The following is an 18,608-nucleotide window of genomic DNA, read 5'->3' as shown; positions in this document are numbered from 1 at the left end:
CATGATCGGAAGGTCCGAAGGTGGATCGGAAGCTCCGATCACCCCTATCCGAAGTCAACAAGTGATATTTTGACACGTGGCGGATCAGGATCTTTGGAAGCTCCGATGTCAGGATCGGACGTTCCAATCGAGGTTCGGACGTTCCGATCGTTGTCTATAAATAGAAGGCCGAGAATTCATTTTCAATTGCCAATTCCGGATTTCCTCTTTACTCTAGTCATATTCGAGTTGTTCTAGCCTTCCTAGGCTTGACCCGGGAGTCATCGAGGCGTTCGATAGTCGTAGCGGAGTTTTGCCCAAGTTCTGGAGGCATCGACATCAAAGGGCTAACGACGGACGAAGGTATAGCTTTTGCTTCCTATAAATATTTAGGAGTATGCAATAGCTTAGTTAAGGCTTTTAGAGCACTTTAATGATAGTTGTATCATTTGACAGTGTAGAGCAGACTATAGGCGTGGACCTAGAGTTGGTAGAGCTTGCACTGATTTGAGGTACGGAAGTACTGTTCGAGATATCCTGACTGAGTATGCATGTATTATGTGACTGCATGGTTTATATGTCATTGATTATGCTGCATTCATTTGCATACTGAGCTATCTCCTTCGAGATGTCTGTTAGTAGGGTTTTTCCTTATCCTGTTAGTAGTTGGACTTCCATCGATTTGGGTCCGGCATATCCACTTGTATTATGGTATGGGAGCCACCTCCTGAAGCAACGGCACAGTGTGCTACATACCAGGGCCCGGTCTGTCTCTGTTATCTGATCCTTGACCTCGAGTTTATAGGGAGTTCACTTTGCATGCATGTATACTCATACTCTCGTACTGAGCGTTTTATGCTCACGTCTCGTACTATGTATTTCTGGACACCCTATTCCATGGGGCAGGTTTGCGATTGGACAAGGCGGGTGGATCCAAGAGAGGCTAGGCAGTGGTTGGACAGCTGAAGCTTCGTCTAGGTTTATTTCTGTTGTTTTGGGTTGATACAGCTTTCGATTTGATTGTATAATATATTTTGGATATTTACAGATTCCTTGCCTTGGGATTGTAATTTTAGTAATGTTTCCACAGTTTATTCTGATACCTGTTTATTAAGTTATTTGCATGCCTAAATTCTGTTTAGTAGGTGATCCAGGTAAGGGTCACTACATAATTTTACAACCTCGGACCGAGCCCATCCGGACCCATGCACGGACCTATGCACGGGGTCCGTGCATGAACAAATATCAAACCATTTCAAAATACGAAGGTACACGGACCCCCACATGGACGTAGGCATGAGGTCTGTGCCCTGCAAACTTTTTGAAAAAATAATAATAGACAACAGATCATTCGACTCCCAAACCAACTCAAATTTCAATATAAAACATGCATAAATCCAATACGTGATAGTTCTAATTTGTACAATAATCGAACTAGTAGAACATGCATCAATTCTAAGTTCTACAAATCAAAATACAAGAAGTAAAGACAAGTTCGAATACAAAGTTCGACTTCTAAACCAAGCCCTCACTTCTATCATCACAATTCCTGTCTAGTCATGCTGCCTCTGACTCGAACCTACCCCACCTGTAGCCAAAGACAAGACAACAACCGAAAAATCCGATGAGAATAACATTCCCAGTAAAAGAAACAAGAAAAGTACTATCAACAAATATATCAAACCTGATATAATGATAACAAAACAAGTAATTTCAAGTAGGATATCAATGATTCAATTCAAAATGCAATAAAATGCAATGCATGCCTTCGGGGTTTGAGATTATCTAAAATCGGATAATCAAAGTGAGTTTTGTTACTTCGATTTGGGATCCCGAGGCCAATATATCACCACAACTCACCGACTCTCCCGATCGAGGTGAATGCGGCATATCTCGCTCCTCTAGACTTTGGAACATCTATAAGGAGCATTCTGGCTCATGGAAAAACTCGAAAACCAAGGCCACTCCACTATAGTCCCCAAAACGTCTAATTCAATGTGTTATAAAGTAATTCGGCTCAAGATGAATGCATATGAAAAATCGAAACGCATTAAAATAATTCAACTAACGCATGAAATCAAACAAAACAAGTAATCTTGCATGTGTGTGATTTAGGGACTCGAGAATCAATAGGAACTCGAGTATTCGGCCCTTTTCGATTCGATGTCGACTTTTACCTTTTCTTCGATTCGATGTCGCTTCCAGTCTGGACAAGCTACAAGATTTCTAATCAGAAACCAATCAATCAATGATTAAGACCAACTCGGTACCAAACCTCGATCAAATCTTCTACGATTCGAAGTCCACGAATTTTGAACTCCACAACCTTCAGTCAAATCTGTATGGAGATATAAAAGAGTTAAATATTCATCAATACAATTCAAATCAATCCCAAAACTCAAACAAACTCCCAAAATCTAAAAATATCAAACTGGCGGCATAACGGCTAAAATCTGATCAATCGAAAACCATAGACAGCAATATAACGATCCAACAAAACTCCCAACATCAATAATTCAACAAGAACAACTCAAAACCCAACAAAAACCAATACCCATTTTTGAATTTAGCTTAAAAATTCATAATAATTCTGAACGAGTTCTTTTTCTGATCCGAATTAAAATATACGATCTATCCTAGCTCAAGAACGATATATCCAAAAATCATCAAATTATATAGAAATCAAAAAAATGAAGTATAACCGATCGAAGAAAAACTTACGGTACAACGAAGCTCTCGATGCCATGATCGTGAATATACCTTCGGATTGAATTTCTAACGGACAGATCGAGCAAAACCCAAAAGAAGAAAAGATCAAATGGGCGTTTTAATGGAGGAAAAGAGAATAACACGGTTGGGGAGGTGAAGAAGAATGACAAGGCACGCCTATTAACCTTTTAATATCAAGGACTTAGTCAAAATAGGGAAAATTGCACTTTGGTCCCCGAATTCTTCTAAATTTGCAATTCAGTCCCATATCGAATATCAATCCAATCCTCAAATTTCTTAATCTATGATTATCAATCTTAATCTCTTATAATATCTATTAAGCTAATTTTGGGGCGTTACAATTCTCCCCCTCTAAAAACTGATTTCTTCCTCGAAATCGAATGCGGTTCAATCACTAGAAGATAAGAGATAATATCAAAACTGCAATAAGAATTCATTTCCCAGAAATAATTTCAGAAATCGCTGCTTTATATCGGAATCTGTCTCCCAAGTTGCTTCTTCAAATCCATTTTTGGATCCACTGCACTTTCACAAACTGAATCGGTCTGTTCGGAGCTACTTCTCTTTTCGGTCAAGAATCGGAATCGTTTGTTTTCAGGCAACTCGGCATCTCATCAAATTCGGCTTCATCGCCTAAAGAACATAAGAAAGGTTCTAGTTGTTATTTCAGCAACAAAGAGACAACAAAAACGCCATGAATACAAGAAAAGAAACGGAAAAGTGCAAGTCTAGCTGTAGGTAAGATTGCCTATTTTTTCAAGAATCTAGCAAGAATCGACCAATCTCGGATACGACTTCTCTCTTTTCTCATTTCTGTCAAAGCCTCTGAAAGTAGAATCTTTCGCTACTCGGTCCACTTGAACAAAATATAGAGTTCTGCGTCTGAAATTCGCATAATACATCTGTCTACCAAGAGTCGTCTTCATTCTCGTCGGAATAATCTTCATCTACTCGGTCATAATTCGAATCAAATCTGGTCCCAACTCAGGTGACACAGAAAATCATCTCAGAATAAAAGAGATTTTCATCTCTTCTCGTACAACGCTTCTAAAGGTGCCATCAAGATACTCGTGTGATATCTGTTACTAAACGAAAACTCCACAGGAATCAAGAATTCTGCCAACTAGTGCTAAAGTCCAGCACTACAACTCATGGCATATCCTATAAAGTCTGAATCGCCCGCTCTGACTGTCCGTAATTTTGAGGATTAAAGCTGAACTCAGATGTAATCTAATATCAACAGACCTCTTACGGACTGAGTCAAAAGAGAATCAAATCGAGGATCTCGGTCTGAAACGATAGACTTCGACAAACCAAACAATCTGACCACTACTCTGACAAAATATCGACCATCTGATCAAGTATGAAAGTCATTCTGTACGGAATACACTAGCAGATTTCATCAATCAGTCAATCATACTCAGATAGCATCTCAATCTCAGACTGATCGTAGCTTCATGACCAAATATGTCAAAATGTGATCCCAATTCTACTCTGAAATAGATAATCTGTACAACAAACAATCGAGTCGTTCTCTCTCTGTTTTCAGCTGCTGACAGTTCAGAACATCGGAATACATACCTTGTCCCCGATCACTAAAACCCGGTACCGGGTTTTAGTTGTTTTTTTAATTTTTGTATCACTAAAACACGGTACCGGATTTTAGTTGTCGGGGATGAGTTGACCAGCATTGGTTGGGCAGCTGAAAATTTTTATGTATATATATATATATGTATATATATATATGTATATTAGCTACATGAAAAAAATGTAAAAAATATTTAAAAAATACAATATCGAAATGAATATTGTGCAATAACCGACCACTAATGTTTTAGTTAATGTGCAACTAATTATTAGTGAAAGAGATTTTTAAGTGTGATAGAAGGAAAAATTCATAATATAAATAATATTTTGTCGAAACATATTTCATATGATATATCTAAGAATAATGTTAAGAAAATATTTCATGATAAAATTACACTTTACTAAAAATATTAATTATATATGTATATATATTTAATCTATTCTACCTGGAAAAAAAAAGTGAATAAAATGACAAATTTTCATGGTATAATTTTCTATTTAGTTCTTAAACTGTGTACAAAAAAAGTGAATAAAATGACACCTTTTCATGGTATAGTTTTCTATTTAGTTCTTAAACTGTGTATTGTTAGATTATAAATTTCAAAGACTCTTAGGATCGGTTTAGAGTGTAGAGGGAGGGTGAATACACTCAAAAAATATTCGAATGAGCTGATAGTTTGGTGATTGAATTTCAGATTTATATTGGTGTCTAATGCAAGTTGATAAACATTATATGTGCGAAAATATGTCAAAAGATAGATTCTAAACACTAAGTCTAAATGAGTATGCAAGACTGATAGTACGTAAGTAGACTAATGAAAGACACAGTGAGATGTTTATGGATGTTCGAAGATTTCAATCACTCCTACGTCACCCCTTCTTCCACATCGGAAGGATATCACTAGAAGACTTTGAATTTTACAACACAATTGCAAAACTCTACTCCAAGACTAGAACTTACACACAATAGCCTATATCTGAACTCCTAGTTACAACTCGGTTTCAGTCCTTGACTAATAAGATACAAATGTTACAAACTCGATTTGAAATTGCACAAAAATGATCTTTGAATGATCATAATATCTGTTTAAGTGTTGTGTTTTGAGTTTCTTGATAAAAATGCTTAACAGACTTGAAAGCTTGAGTGTTCAAATGTTTGCGGGTGCCAAAGTTATTCCTCGACTGATCAAGATTCATATTTATAGGCTTCGGAATCCAATGATAATAATTTTGAAATGTCTCTGATAAGATTTGAATTATTCCCGTTGTCTCATCATTTTCACCAACATTCTCTGTACCCAACAACTTCTGGGATCGTGGCGTTATGTTGCAAGTAGTGTCAGAGTATGGAAGTCTTTATCTAAAACAAATCCCGATGGTAGATTGATGTAGTGTGAGGCATTTGATCGATCAGTCTACTACTTTGGTACTTGTCTTCGTAATTTCATTTTGGTGGCTCAGCTTGATATCTTCAGTCTAGTATCTCATGCGTAGGTTCAGTTTGGATCTTTTCTCCGAAGGAGTCAGTATAGCTATCTTAAAGTCGCACTTTTTAGTTTAGCGCTTTTCTTAATAAAGCCGTTCTTTTCCTTGAAGACCCGGTTTTGTGATTTTTAATAAATAAAATCACACTTCTCTTTTCAGGATAGTTTAGCTCTTTTAGTTTGGCTTTTTTCGAGATATTAGTCTATCTCATGTAGACAATTTAGCTCTTTAGTTTGGATCGCATCAATTTAGCTCATATAAACACCAAAACTTAATTCTCAACAATTTCTTCTTTTTGGTGTTTATCAAAACTTAGATTATGCTGATGTAACTGATCTTGCAAATACGCTGAGATTAACTTATTGTGCAAAAGACTGAAACGATATCATCGTACTGAACTATTTGTTTTTCCCCATTTTTTATAAACATACAATATAAAATATAGAACGAAGTGCGAGTTGCTTCAATTAAGTAGATCCAAGTACAAGTGTAGATAAAATAATGAAGAAAAAGAAACTATCTTTGATCTGGCGAAGGTCTTTTCATGATAGTGACAACGACTGGAGTAAAACTGGAGAGAAGAATGTCCCTAGTGGCCTGGTGCGATTGGTTTGCATGAATTGAAGAATTCAGAATTTGCCTGGAAATGTTAGTCAAGGATTCAATTTTTCTGAAAATTCCTTGAAAAAAGTTGGTGTTGTATGAAGAGACTAAACATGTGCGTCCAAATTATCAACTTTGGTCGTCAGAGACTTATGAGATTGTTGCAGTTGAGACAATGATTAATTTATCTGACTGCAGTTAAGTAACAGCTTATCCAGTAGTACAAACTTCTCTTGCAGCTTGACCAATTCAGTGTTAAGAGAATTTGAAAGAAAAATGATGTTGTTTCTTGTTTGATCATGTTGATTGTCTTTAAGAGCATGAAAATATTTTGAGAGAGATAACAAGGATGCTTTAATTTCTGCCAAGTTTTGAGTCCACTCATCATCCATGTCAGATTTTGGCAATAGATCTTCTTCGTTAGCAATAGTTCTTTCTTGACGCAGAATGCTCAAGAAGTTAGTTCTTTGAGCTTTGAAGGGAGACTCATTAAAAGTGGTTGCTTCATCAACCTTTGTTTTTCCTTTGTTTTGGCTTGAAGAAGGTCCTGCTGTAGAATGAAAAGCAATTGGCACTGGCTGGGGGGCTGATTCAACTTCAAGAGTTTCATCCTATTCAGTTGTAACACCCGAAAATTTTAATACGTAAATTTGCATGCATAATTAAGGAAAATAATTATTTAAAATTTATATTTGGGTTAAATGACATTTATGTGTTATTATGTGAATTATATGCATGATTTAAATTTATGAGATCATTTAACCCGCAGTTATTGTATTTTTAGATTTTTGAGAATATTTTTGAGTCGATCGCGTAGACGGGACCGTGGACGGACGAGATGCCAAAATTTTTAGCCAAAAATATTTTATGAGTTTTATGAGCCTTAAAATAATATTTTAAGATATTTTGTCAAGAAAATTTTAGTATTTAATTATATATTTATTTAAGGATTTATTTTTAGCCAAAATTAGTCCCTTTATTGACTTTTATTAATTTTTAAAATTAGACTATTTAATAATTTCGGGATTTTGAATTTTTATTTTCAGATTTAATTATTATGTTTAAGAGTTTTCAAGTTTATTTTATTAATTAAATAATAAGTTATTAACGCCCCATCTTTTCAGCGTGCTTATGTCCTCACTCACACGCACCCTGGAAAACTTTCCAGGGGGTCACCCATCCTATAATTGCCCCAAGTCAAGCACGCTTAACTTTGGAGTTCTTATGTGATGAGCTCCCGAAAAGAAGATGCACCTTCTTGATATGAATAGTACATATGAAATCTTTTAAACCCTCCTCAACCATGTAGTTCCATACCTACACAGTCTCAGAATCCATCTCATTCTGGAACGGGATCGGTTCATTCATGTCTCCCTCCACCTAGAAGCCTACCAGAAGCCGCTCATTGTCCGGGCAACCTCTTGGCATCGGCGATCACTCCCTGCCTCTTCAGTCCCGGGCGTCACATGTTGTAATGAACTGGGCTGGCCTAGTTCATTCTTGCTCTCATGATCTTCTCCCCCCTGGTGGGGAGTTTTTGCCCTCTCCGGAATTCAAACCTTGCACTTCAGGTCATAAATTCAATGTTCCCTCAATCCTGGTACCATTGAGCTAGCTCAATGGTATCAGGATTGAGGGAACATTGCATTTATGACCTGAAGTGCAAGGTTCGAATCCCGGGGAGGGCAAAAACTCCCCACCAGGGGGGAGAAGATCATGAGAGCAAGAATGAACTGGGCCAGCCCAGTTCATTACAAAAAAAGGAAACGCCTACTACTAATAAATGCGGAATTTTTTTTTAAATGATACTACTATACATACATGCCCATACATATATGTATATAAAAATAACATACTTTTTCTTAAATAACCTCAAAAATATTAAATAAATAAATCCTTAAAAATGTTTCATGCATCAATTTAAAATAATAAACAATGCTGCTGAAAAATCTCATATGCGGAAACAATAATAAAATAAAGCATGTTTCAAAATTCAACATTTTAAACTAAATAGCTGCGACGGTCACGGGGTCCACTGCTCCGTGAGCTCATAAGTCCTTACCACCGGTAGGAGCTACATAAACATCATCATGCTCACCTGCACCATATAAGCGTAGTGAGCCTAGGGGCTCAACTTGTCTAATCCTTTATAACAAGGTTAAAAAATAATGCATCACATAATTACTAATACATATACATGTACATGAGCATGCATGGAAATATTTTCATCACATAATAAAAATGCTGAATCATAAACTGAATCATAACCATAATCATAAACATATTATTTCTTCATCATGTATAACATAATTGACCAATGTTTTTGAAACCTGCAGATGGTCCTATCCATAAGTGTGACGCTCATGTGTCGACTGATCAGTCTCATGAACCAACGTACGATGGCGGTGATAAATCAATTCCTATGGTAGTAACCTACCGAATGATATGGTGGATAACCACCCCTATGGTAGTAAAACTACCGAATCATATGGTGAAAAACCACCCATATGTCACACATACTTCAATTTCCACCAAAATATTTTATTTCTCATCATTTACATAATTATATACATAAGAAATTTCATGAATGCATGCACTGAAAATATGTCCGTAATATATATTTAATTTATTTTCATAATAAATATACTTATACTTAAAATATAAACTTTATGCATAAAATAATTAAATATATATTCCGGACTTATTTATTTTTCATGGGTTGGTCCAGACTGCTGGTCCCTCATCTAGGCCCATTAAACTTAAATAAAACCCAATAATCATATTTTTAGCCCAAATAACTTAATTAAACTTAAATGGGCCCAAATAAAATATTTAAGCCCATTAACTTAATTAAACACAATAAAATTCTAGACTAGCCCAAAAATATTCATGGGCTCCCAAGCCCATAAAAATTATTAGGCTAACTTAAATAAATTATTTAAGGCCCAAATAAAATTATTTGGAGGCCCAAATAATTTTCTAACTAATTATTAAAGCCCAAAAAAATCAATTAAAACATTAATTACTTAAAAATTAAAATACCCAATCCCGGCCCACCTAACCCAGACCCGGACCCAACTGACCCGACCCAATATGAACCTGGCCTTACCCAGGACCCAACCCGACCCGGGAACCACCCCTAAACACTAACCCGATCACCCCTTACCCGTCTTCCCTTCGGCCGTGAGCAGCAGGCCTTCATGGCCTGCTGCCGGATAGCTCTGGCCACCCCTGGCCGGAGTGCCACCGCCCAGACGTAGCCCACGTCTGGGCGGCCTAACCCACCATGGCGCAGCCCGAGCCATGGTCCCTACCTCAAACCCGAAGCCCTCTTCCACTGAACCCTAAACTGCACGCCCTCAATCCCAAGTCTGAACCAGCCTCCCCTCAGCCCATTCACGCCTCAACTTAGCCATCACACATGAACCTAGGGACCCTAAGGCACCCCCTGCAACCTCTGACCAGCAGCCATGCACACCCATAACAAGAAAAACGTGAGTATGCTAATGAAACTATGCCAAAACGTGAGTAAATCGAGTTCCAAAAACAAAATCGTGATCATACTAAAGCTTAACATTAAATATCCAATAAAAAATCTGACATGAAAAGAATAATAGCTTATATGGTGTAGAAAGAAAAGATTTAAACATGCCTTGTAATTAATTTACGAAGACTAATGCGTATTCGGACTCCGGAACGACGAACGAACGAAGAACCACCAAATTTCTTGAAGAATCGGCTATGGAGTTTGCTAGCTTCTAAAAATCGTGAGAATGGGGTGAGGAAGGTGGGTGTCAGCTGATGGAGATGCTAGTGGGGTTTGGGTTTGGTAGGTTTAGGTTAAATTTTAATAAAATAATAACTTATTATTTAATTAATAAAATAAACTTGAAAACTCTTAAACATAATAATTAAATCTGAAAATAAAAATTCAAAATCCCGAAATTATTAAATAGACTAATTTTAAAAATTAATAAAAGTCAATAAAGGGACTAATTTTGGCTAAAAATAAACCCTTAAATAAATATATAATTAAATACTAAAATTTTCTTGACAAAATAACTTAAAATATTATTTTAAGGCTCATAAAACTCATAAAATATTTTTGGCTAAAAATTTTGGCATCTCGTCCGTCCATGGTCCCGTCTACGCGATCGACTCAAAAATATTCTCAAAAATCTAAAAATACAATAACTGCGTGTTAAATGATCTCATAAATTTAAATGATGCATATAATTCACATAATAACACATAAATGTCATTTAACCGAAATATAAATTTTAAATAATTATTTTCCTTAATTATGCATGCAAATTTACGTATTAAAATTTTCGGGTGTTACAATTCTCCCCCCCCCCCCCTTAAATTGAATTTCGTCCTCGAAATTAAAGTGATTACTCGAATAACTCCGGGTAGTGAGTCCTCATGTCTGCCTCGGTCTCCCAAGTGGCTTCCTCCTCGGAATGATTCTGCCACTGTACTTTGACCATTGGTATGACCCGCGTCCTCAATCTCCGCTCATATCTGGCTAAGATACTAACAGGCCTCTCCTCAAATGCTAGATCTGGTGCTAACTGCAAAGGCTCGTAATCCAACACATGCGTCGGATTAGAGATGTATCTCCGAAGCATGGATACATGGAAAACGTTGTGCACTGCTGCAAGCCCTGGCGGTAGTGCTAAACGGTATGCCAAAGTGCCAACTCTCTCCAAGATCTCAAATGGCCCAATATATCTCGGATTCAACCTGCCTCTGCGACCAAATCTCATCATCCCTTTCATAGGTGATACTTTCAAAAACACATGATCACCTACTACAAAATCAAGATCTCGTCGTCGAGTATCAGCATAACTCTTCTGACGATTCTGAGCTGTCCTCATACGATCCCGTATCTGTGTCACAATATCGGCAATCTGTTGTACAATCTCGGGACCAAGTAAAATCCTCTCGCCAACCTCATCCCAATGCACTGGCGATCTACATCTCCTCCCGTAGAGAGCTGCATAAGGAGCCATACCTATAGACGACTGAAAACTGTTGTTATAGGTAAATTCCACTAATGGCAGTCTAGTCTCCCAAGAGCCCTGAAAATCAATAACACAAGCTCTCAGTAGATCCTCAAGAATCTGGATCACCCTCTCCGACTGACCATCTGTTTGGGGATGGAACGCTGTACTGAATAATAGCCGAGTCCCCAAAGCTATGTGCAAACTCTTCCAGAATGCAGACGTAAATCTCGGATCTCTGTCCGATACTATCGACAATGGTATGCCACACATTCTAACAATCTCCTTGATGTAAAGCTCTGCATACTGCATCAATGAGTAAGTAGTCCTCACCGGCAAGAAATGAGCTGACTTGGTGAGTCTATCCACGATTACCCAAATAGCTGTACATCCTCTAGTACTCCTCGGAAGGCCAACTACAAAGTCCATCGTGATGTTCTCCCACTTCCACTCCGGAATGGGTAGAGGCTTAAGTAACCCTGCAGGACGCTGATGCTCTGCCTTGACCTGCTGACAAGTCAAGCACTCTGATACAAATCGGCCAATATCTCTCTTCATGCCGGGCCACCAATACAATGACTGCAAATCTCTATACATCTTCGTACTTTCGGGGTGAATGGAATACGGAGATGTATGAGCCTCTGTCAAGATCTCAATCCTCAACTAATCAACGTTCGGTACCCACATACGACCACGGTACTGAATGATACCATCAACAACTGTATAGAGAAGCCCGCCCTTGGCTTCATCTCTCTGCCTCAAACGCTGCAACTCCTCATCTGCAGGCTGTCCAACTCTGATATGATTCCGAAGATTCGGCTGTACCACTAACACTGCCAAACTCGGTGCCTGACCGCTCGAGTACAACTCAAGCTCGAATCTCTGAATCTCCTCCTGAAGTGGAAACTGAACTGTCACACAAGATACCACTGAAGTTTTCCAACTCAACGCATCAGCCACTACATTAGCCTTACCCGGATGGTAGCTAATGTCACAGTCATAATCCTTAACTAATTACAACCATCGGCGCTGTCTCATGTTCAACTCCTTCTCTGTGAAGAAGTACTTGAGACTCTTGTGGTCTGTGAAAATCTTGCACTTCTCACCATACAGATAGTGCCTCCAGATTTTCAAAGCAAAAACCACTGCTGCTAGCTCCAAGTCATGAGTCGGATAGTTCTGCTCATGAATCTTCAACTGTCTCGATGCATAGGCAATGACTTGGTCACTCTGCATCAATACGGCGCCCAACCCAAGCTTATATGCGTCCGTGTAAACCACTAACTCCTCATGTGGAACAAGCATCGCCAACACTGGCGCAGATGTGAGTGCTTCCTTAAGCCGATCGAAGCCCCTTTGACAGTCTGAACTCCATATAAACTTCGCATTTTTATTGGTCAAGGAAGTCAAGGGTACTGCAATAGAAGAAAAACCCTTGATGAACTTCCGGTAGTAGCCTGCTAAACCCAAGAAACTGCGAATCTCTGAAGCATTCTTCGGAATTCCCCAATCCTGCACTGCCTGCACTTTCGTCTGATCCACCGCTATCCCATCTTTCGAAACTATATGGCCAAGAAATGCCACCTGCTCTAGCCAAAACTCGCACTTACTGAATTTCGCATACAGTCGATGCTCCCTCAAAGTCTGCAATGCTGTCTGCAAGTGCTGTCTGTGCTCCTCAATGCTCCTCGAGTAGATCAAGATATCATCAATAAAGACTATGATAAACTGATCTAAGTACGGCTGAAATACGCGGTTCATGAGATCCATGAAGACCGCTGGAGCATTGGTCAATCCAACGGCATTACTAAGAACTCGTAATGCCCATAGAGTGTCCGGAAAGCAGTCTTGGTCACATTTGCATCTCTGACCCTCAACTGATGATAGCCAGATCACAGATCGATCTTAGAGAAAACCAAAACTCCCTGCAACTGATCGAACAAATCCTCAATCCTCGATAGTGGATACTTGTTCTTCACAGTGACCCTATTGAGCTCTCGGTAATCGATACAAAGTCTCATGCTACCATCCTTTTTCTTCACAAACAACACTGGAGCTCCCCAAGGAGAAAAGCTAGGACGAATAAAGCCCTTCTCCAACAACTCTTGAATCTGCTCCTTCAACTCTTTCATCTCAGTAGGAGCAAGTCGATACGGTGCCTTAGAGATAGGCACAGTACCTGGTATCAGATCAATACTGAACTCCACCTCTCTAGCTGGTGGGACTCCCGAAATGTCCTCCGGAAAGACATCTGAAAAGTCACAAACCACCTCTATATCTGACAATGTTCTTCTAGGTGGTTCTGATGAAGTGACTACACTGGCGAGAAACCCCTGGCAACCACGTCTCAATAACTTCCTCGCACGTGTATAAGAGATAACAGGCGAGATCTCACTGGTTTCACTGCCACTGTCCTCTGCCGAAAATCAATCACTGCTCCGTTGACTGACAACCAATCCATACCCAAAATCAGATCGAATCCAGTCAATGGTAAAACCACAAAATCTGCTCTGATAGTATGTCGCTGTAACTCCATCTCCAAATCTCTGCAGACGCTAGTGGTAGTAAGAATCTGACCAGACGGCATAGTGACATCGTAACCTGTAACAGCAACCTCAGGCTTGATGCCTACCCGCCTGATAAACTCTAGGGAGATGAACGAATGCGTGGCTCCTGAATCTAGCAACGCAAACGTGGAATTTCCTCCCACTAGAATTCTCCCTGCACGCAGAAAATCTCAACAATCGCATACTAAACTTACTTTTCTCCCAATACAAGTTACAAAATATTTCTCTCAATTAAACACGAATAAAATGAACATCTTACTCTAACCAAACAAATAGATAATTCATGCAATTTAAAATCATGAAGTAAATTTCCAAAAATTTCTTAAAAGAAGAATTTTGGGAAATACCGGTGATTAAGGAGGTATCTGGGTCTGCCTCGTCAGCCTGCATGACGAACACCCGCCCAGTGGTGTTCTTCCTCTTCAGGTAGTTATATGAAACATGCCTTGGCTCCTTGCAAACATAGCATACATTGGACCCCACTAGACACTTCCCGGTGTGCGGCTTCTGACACTGCGAGCAGATCGAAACTCCTCCAGTATTAGGGGCCCCGCCCCTCTGCTGCTACTGAGGCTGATGCCCCTGAGGCCTCTGCTGCTGTCCCTGCTGATTCAGGCCCTTAGACGGCCCAGTATACGACTTCTTCGCAGGAGGCTGCGAAGTCGCCCTCTGATACCCTGGCTGAAACTGCCTCTTACTCTGCCGCTCTCGCTGCATCTCTCGCCTCCCTTCCTCAGAACGTAATGCTCTGCTAACTGCCGCCTCATAAGTAGTGACATCCAACATGCGAACGTCATGCTTGATGTCAGCCTGCAAACCATCCACAAATTGCCTCAACTTATCCGGCGCACTATCAGAAATAAGAGGCACGAAACAACACCCTCTCTCAAATTGGGTGATGTAATCCACCACAGACTTGTCTCCCTGGCGAAGACTCATAAACTCCCGGATCATGCGACTGCGCACATCCTCAGTGAAATACTTGGCATAGAACATGCGTCTGAACTCTATCCAAGTCAATGTAGGTAGATTCATACCTCAAACTGCACCTTCCTACCAAGAGGCTGCATCACCTCTCATCATATACACTGCACACTTCACCCTGTCAGCATCAGTGATCCCCATGTAGTCAAATATGGACTCCAGTGATCGAATCCACCCCTCAGCAATGAGTGGATCAGTGGTGCCGACAAACTCCTTAGGTCCCTTCTTCTGGAACTGCTCGGCAACATCCTCATCATGTGTGAGCCTAGGACGTGCCGCTTGCTGCTCCAACAGAGCAGTAATCCCAGCCATCATGTTAGCATTGGCCTGCTCCAATGCTGAAAGCGGATTCTGCAGAGGTGGAGGTGGAGGTCCCCCTCGCCTATTCATCTGTCTCGGAGGCATTCTGCACCACCACATATTTTTTTTACGTAAATCGCAATGCATAACTAAGGGTTTCAAAAGTCTTACTAAACATGAAATACTTAAACTTAATACATAAGCTCCTTCTAAATCTTATTAAAGCATTAAAAACTTACGGACCGATAGTGAGATTTCTGAGCTTCACGTGACAGTAGACACCCTCCAAGGACCGCACTTTAATACCAAATGAAACGCCTACTACTAATAAATGCGGAAATTTTTTTATTTATTTTAAATTGATGCATGAAACATTTTTAAGAATTTATTTATTTAATATTTTTTAGGTTATTTAAGAAAGAGTATGTTATTTTTATATACATATATGTATGGGCATGTATGTATAGTAGTATTATTTAAAAAAAAATAAAAAATTTCCGCATTTATTAGTAGTAGGCGTTTCATCAGTATTGTTACTCGATGAACTGGTAGACTGACTGGGATGAGAAGAAAATTCAAGCAGATGCACTGGTGAATTGAAGAACAGTGAGGGTATTGTCACATTATCTGGCTTGATCTGTGAATATGAGTAAGGAATGATGGACAAATTGTGTTGATCAATGTTTTCTTCTTCAAATGCTTCTAGATCTAGAGATGGTGTATCAAGAATTGGTTCTGAGAGATTTTTTTGGATATCAGTGGGTTGAGAATCTTCATCTTGATGTTCCATAGATTGTTCTTCTTGCTCAAGTACTGGTTGTTCCATACTCTGTTCTTCTTAAGCAAACTGTGAGACTACATGATGAACAACTTTATCTAAGTTCATTAGAGGTAGCTCCGGCAAAGTTATCTCAGATTCTGGTTTATGAAGACGTTGTTCAGGACACATGAGATCAATTGAGTCTTGAACTTTGGCTGCTTCTTTTTGTAGTTCTTCAAAGACTTGATCAACTGTGTGTGCTGATGATTCAGTTGAGTGACGAGCTTTCTTAGCCTTTTTGCGATCAGATCAGGATTTGGATTGAGACTTATGTTTCTTTTCAATGAAAGGTTCTGAGATAACCAATTCCTTATCTTCTTCCCGACCTTGACTCTCATTTGTAGAGTAATTAGATCAGTGTCCAATTGAGTGAAAACTGATATATCCTCATATGCAATTCTAGCAGTAGGATCATAATTCTTCTGGAACTTGGCTAGAATTTGAGTTAATTTCTTTATCCTCATCACGTCAAAGAAATATCTTCTTCTATTCATGGCTTCTTGAATATCAATAGTTTAACTACTCTTAGCACGATCTCCTTATATCGGACAAATATTTTTAACTCTTTTTTCTTTTTGAGGTGGCGAGCCAGAGTAAAAGTTCTATATTTACACCATTTATCATAGAGTGTGTCTGTGCTATGCCCGGTATACTCAAGGACTTCATCCATAGTTAGACAATTTGGACTTGAACTACATTGGAGGGTTTGTCAGTATCAGATGATGAGGCAACTAGAGAGTGTAGTTGATCTTTTGAATATTAATACCAGAATGAGTGTACTCAACAAGCTGCGTAGATGAGAGGCCTCCTAATGGCCTTGCTGGAGGCAGAATTATGGGAGAAGAAACCATTTGAAGAGATGTTTGACGAACATTGATGAAGACCTCTTCATCAGTTTGTGTATCCTCTGAAGGTTTAACAGTCTGAATTGGTTCGACTATCAGTGGTTGTTTCCCTTTAGGATCTTATCTAGCTTTAGTGCGTTGTTCCTTGAGAGTTTCATCTAAGGAACTTGGAGCCACTGAAGCTAGAACAATTGCTGATTTAGGGGCCAGTGAGATGATTAGTATAGTAGGATAGATGACTGATTTGGCATTGGTAGTCCTTGACTTCTTGGACAGAGGCTTGATAATCTCCTCACTGTCAGTTTCCTCATTGTCATGGATGAGTAATTTCCTCTTCTTTTTGATGTGTATCCGTGTTAGTCGGGGCATTTGCTTGAAATTATCTCGATGAGAATCCACCTCCCGAGCCATTCCAAGATCAGCAATTTTAATTCCATCATTTGACGCCAACAAATTTTCTGTCCCAAATATATCAGAATAATTAATTTCACAGATGATCAATACTTAATTTGATTCTATATATATTTTTTTGATTGTGTTGATCAATGTTTTCTTTTTCAAATACTTCTAGATCTAGAGATGGTGTATCAAGAATTGGTTCTGAGAGATTTTTCTGGATATCAGTGGGTTGAGGATCTTCATCTTGATGTTCCATAGATTGTTCTTCTAGCTCAAGTACTGGTTGTTCCATACTCTATTCTTCTTAAGCAAACTGTGAGACTACATGATGAACAACTTCAAAGACTTGATCAACTGTGTGTGCTGATGATTCAGTTGAGTGACGAGCTTTATTAGCCTTTTTGCTATCAGATCAGGATTTGGATCGAGACTTATGTTTCTTTTCAATGAAAGGTTCTGAGATAACCAATTCTTTATCTTCTTCCCGACCTTGACTCTCATCTGTAGAGTAATTAGATCAGTGTCCAATTGAGTGAAAACTGATATATCCTCATATGCAATTCTAGCAGTAGGATCATAATTCTTCTGGAACTTGGCTAGAATTTGAGTTAATTTCTTTATCCTCATCACGTCAAAGAAATATCGTCTTCTATTCATGGCTTCTTGAAAATCAATAGTTTAACTACTCTTAGCCCGATCTCCTCATATCGGACAAATCTTTTTAACTCTCTTTTCTTTTTGAGGTGGCAAGCCAGAGTAAAAGTTCTATATTTACACCATTTATCATAGAGTGTGTCTGTGCTATGCTCGGTATACTCAAGGACTTCATCCATAGTTAGACAATTTGGACTTGAACTACATTGGAGGGTTTGTCAGTATCAGATGATGAGGCAACTAAAGAGTGTAGTTGATCTTTTTGAATATTAAGACCAGAATGAGTGTACTCAACAAGCTGCGTAGATGAGAAGCCTCCTAATGGCCTTGCTGGAGGCAGAATTGTGGGAGAAGAAACAATTTGAAGAGATTTTTGACGAACATTGATGAAATCCTCTTCATCAGTTTGTGCATCCTCTGAAGGTTTAACAGTCTGAATTGGTTTGACTATCAGTGGTTGTTTCCCTTTAGGATCTTATCTAGCTTTAGTGCGTTGTTCCTTGAGAGTTTCATCTAAGGAACTTGGAGCCACTGAAGCTGGAACAATTGCTGATTTAGGAGCCAGTGAGATGATCAGTATAGTAGGATAGATGACTGATTTGGCATTGGTAGTCCTTGCCTTCTTGGACAGAGGCTTGATAATCTCCTC

The sequence above is a fragment of the Henckelia pumila genome, chromosome 3 (genome assembly GCF_033568475.1).
Source record: "Henckelia pumila isolate YLH828 chromosome 3, ASM3356847v2, whole genome shotgun sequence".
In the NCBI taxonomy this organism is placed as follows: domain Eukaryota; kingdom Viridiplantae; phylum Streptophyta; class Magnoliopsida; order Lamiales; family Gesneriaceae; genus Henckelia; species Henckelia pumila.
This window is presented reverse-complemented; position numbering follows the sequence as displayed.